Source organism: Sinocyclocheilus anshuiensis, unplaced genomic scaffold (genome assembly GCF_001515605.1).
Source record: "Sinocyclocheilus anshuiensis isolate Anshui unplaced genomic scaffold, SAMN03320099.WGS_v1.1 scaffold954, whole genome shotgun sequence".
In the NCBI taxonomy this organism is placed as follows: domain Eukaryota; kingdom Metazoa; phylum Chordata; class Actinopteri; order Cypriniformes; family Cyprinidae; genus Sinocyclocheilus; species Sinocyclocheilus anshuiensis.
The window spans coordinates 773,656-778,131 of record NW_015536527.1 but is presented as its reverse complement, the minus strand read 5'-3'; positions in this window follow the sequence as shown (position 1 = coordinate 778,131).

The window sequence follows — 4,476 nt, the reverse complement described above, 5'->3', positions numbered from 1 at the left end:
CCCCCCTTGCTGAAAGTGATCGATTTCAAACGCGAACGTGAAACTGAGAAAAAAAAAAACGCATACAAAAGCGAGTAACGTGACCGTCAGCAACTGCATGTGATCGCAGATCGCATGCTTCCCACACAAAACAAACATAAACCCTAACCCTAACCTAACCCAAACAGAAATAGTTTTTCAAATCCCAGTATTCAAATATGGTTTTAATGATAATCCATAATATTAAACGACAATACTAATCGTTTCATATTGTTTTTTCGCTATAAATAAACCAAAAGAGGTGTCAATCACAGCAATGGCCCCCAGCCAATTTGAGTTTGAGACCCCTGCCCTAAAGGCATTGAATTTGCTTTCATTGTAAGAATTTTTGTAATTACGGTTTAAAACTCCAATCACTAAAGTATTCATAAAAAAAGGCATTGAAGCAAAAAAAAAAAATACTACTGAGAATCTGATCTCAATCTGGCTCAGGTAAGCTTAGCAGTAATAGGAAGGCAAAAATGTTCTTGATGCCACATTTCTACTATTATACATTTATTATTATTATATCTTGTGTATTTTTATTTATTTATTTTTTACAGAAAATCAAAGAGGAGACCCACGTAGAGTATGCATCTGTCGCCATAAGAGGATGATCAAACCTTTTTTAAGTACCAGATCCAGCCGTGTGATCACTTTCACTTAAACTTTTGTATTGTTGAGTTTTGGGATTGGTGAGAATCATAAGATGTATTCATTAAAAATTAAATTAATTTAGACGACATGATATCAAACCCACAAGACTTTCATTCATCTTCGGAACACAAATGAGGTTATTTTTAATGTTCTATTATCTTTTTCTTCAGTCCATCCATTAAAAGTCTATTTTGATGCATCAAAAAGTAAATATAGACTTGCCTAATGTGCAGAAATGATCCTCACTGTTTATTGCACATCAAGCATGCAGGTTTGAGCTTCCATGTTTAGCATATTTGATAAACTCTGTATGTGCATCAGTCAATGTTTATATGTGAATTAGAGCCCAATGTCTTTATAAACTGTTTGAAGCTTGAAGAGGTTGGTTGTGTGGACTTTCAATGGATAATGTAAAATGATGAGAGAATATTAAACACACTGTAAAATTTTTTACATGTGATCTACTTAAAAAATTATGGTAACAATATTACACATATTATTTTTGAGTACTTTTTATGTTTGTTTGTTTTTTTTTAAGTGGAATCTACCTGAATAAATTAAGTAAAATTCTCTAAACTATTTAGTCTATGGCACATGATGAATTTAATAATATTAGTGGAATGTGCTTTTTTAATTTAAGTTTTTTAATTTAACAAATTTACTCATTTGTATTAATGAAAATTACTCATAAAATTTACTGCTTTTCAGGTTAATATAATAATGAATACATAATGCATTTTTTGTTGTCAAACATGCTTTTATTCTGTCCTTTTTGTACTGTAACCATAAATAAATAAAACAAATCTATATAAAATGTACGACAGCAGTTTTATGATATGAAAAAAAAAAACTTTTAAAATTTTACATATTACTGAGAAAGATTATTTTTGTTACACAAAAACACGTGCATACAAATTTGTTTCTGTGGGAAAGTCACAATCTGGAATAAAGCTTGTTAATAACAACTTGCTAAAAGCTTGTATGTACAGAACAATCATGTAGAACAACCTCAAACACTCATCAATCAATGCAGTTTTTTTTTATTTATTTATTTATTTTCGCCAGAACTTGGTAATAATGCTTTGTCTCTCAATCTAAGTCGTGAGTTTGTTTTTAAGTGATAGTAATTTGCCGGACAACTTGCACGCATGGAGTTCCAACAGCAGCTTTTGGAAGGCCTCAAATGTGTGCCTCAGTTCTTTCGGGTAGGTGAGGTTTAGTGCGTACGTGAGGCCAAGAAGAACAGCGCAGGCTCTAGCCAAATTTCCCAAGCCAGCCACGACTTGCACCCCTTCCAAGATGATGCTGACGTCCTCCTGATGATCTCTCTTGCAGATGTTAATTTTCAATATGTGCTGCAGTACATCTTGCTGCACATCTCCATTGTCACACTGTAAAACAAACATATCTTGTCTGTCTATCTATGATTAGATGTCTGTCCATAATTATAAAGTTGTTTTGTGTACGGTTGTAAACAAACATTTTTTTTTTTATAACAGCTCAAAATGCTAAGACAACTTGAAGTTAACCATTATAGTATCCTTTTTTTTTTTACACTGAAAAATAAAAATGTGTTTTTTGTGACAGACTGTCACAATAACATAGGCTCAAGTCACATTACATAACAGAGTGACATAACACTTTGCCATACATCACACCGTTTGGGTTTGAGGACTGAAAGATATAACCATACACTGTAAAAAAAATTCTGTAGTTTTTACAAAATAATTTTGGCAGCTGTGGTTGCCAGAATAATTTTGTAAAAAACACAGAAAAACTGTAAACACATTTACAGTTAGTATAAAACTGTAATTTACAAACAAGAAAATTTGAATGTAAACCAGTAAATTCAACAATGCACACTGCTATTAAAATCTGTTTTGTACCTTTAACATACTGACAACCAGCATAATAATGCAGGTGGTAAAAGAGAAAGCCACATGAAGAATCAAAGCTCATCACAAGTAGCTTCGCCACAAGCAGAAGTATATACTAATATATAGAAGGTGCACAGAGTCATTCATGCAAACACAAAACACCATCATGGTAACATACATGATACTAAATAATGCATTAAACTTTCATTAAACAACAGAAGATGTAACATAAAGCCCAAATATACATAAATAATAACAACAACTATTAAAAAAACATGATTATTTAAACAAAATACTTTCAAATGTGGAGTGTCATGCAGGGAATTCTGGGAATATCAGTTTACAGTTTTTGACTAAATTATACATTTATTTGTTTTTTTTACTTCTAAAAACTGTGAAATTAACAGCATTTTACTGTAAAATTACATGAAATTACACTCTGGTTCAAGTTCAAATACAATCGCAGTTTCACAGACAAAAACAAAAGTAGCACTTTGCTTAAAATATAAAATCATGTAAAATATAAAAAGTTAAAATATAAATCATTAAAATATATTATTTTTCATAGTCCAACAATAATAAAGAAACAATCAATTCAAATAACTAATGTTACGCTGACGTCTCTTTGGCAGCCTCAGTTAGATTGGGAGATGTCCAACTGGTAGTCTTCTGCGTTACGTATTGATGAACCTTTGTCCTTTAAGCAAATACAGATTCACAGAAGATAAAAAAAAAATTTTACAAAAACAATTAAATTTATATAAATAATGTAATAATAAGATATAAAATATTCATACCATTGTTCTTCATTCTAAAATAGTCAAACAGACAGTTATTTCTGAAATGGCATTACACACAGACAGGTCAAACAGACACACACCACTTATGGATCTGTCTCTATTTGCAGACACAGTTTTAGTGCTGATAGTATCTCACCTTATCATTATTGTGCTGCTTCTCGATGTCTGTTTGAAGAATAAGAAACTCAATTAAACACACATTATTTTGGTTGATTAGGATTGAAATGTTTGAAACACCTTTGAAAGATTCCTTTTACGCTATTTCCATCTTGGTAAATCACCATCGTGACACTTGCGAGAGTAAATCACACCAGCAGTTACAATTGCAACCACTATCAGCAGAACACCAACACATATTCCTGCTACAGCACCTGGAGACAGACATGAACCTGGAATGATAAAGAGACACAGTTATTATTATTAGAATTAATAGAATTATTAATACTTTAATTACATAATTGTAGTGGTTTTTCCTCTTTCCTTCAGTTAATCTGCTTGTTAACAGGTGGTGTTTGTAAGTAACGCTCAATCATCACTCTGGTCTTCACTACACTTCTGGCTTTAAATATTATGTTATGTAAAATACTAAATATTAATATAATATTACTAATAGGGCAGTAGGCCCTCTATAAACTGCATATGTGAATATTACACAGATCTAATTGTTTTTACAGTTGTTTACATGCTTTTATAGTAGAGTATAATCGTCGCAGTTCAGTCTTCCCATTTAATGGCTTGCAACTATAAAAAGCGTTTAGAGGATGTGTGCATCCGTGTCATCGTTATTTGACACCCGATGACACACGATCTATGCGTTGTTTGTTTGGGTGAAGAGCCCGCACGCGATGTCCTCGAGGGGGTAATCTACATGCACTGCGAGCGTTTTTCAATGAAAAAGCTCCGCTCTCAAAATAAAAAAATTATACTAGTAACATTTCGAATAAGTACTAGTATCTAATAAATGTGTCCTAGTATCTATTGAATAAGTACTAGTATCTATTTAATAGGTACTAGTATCTGATGAATGAGTACTAGTTTCTAATAAATACGCACTAGTACATAATGAATAAGTACTAGTATCTAATAAATAAGTACTAGTATCTAAAAAATAAGTACTAGTATCT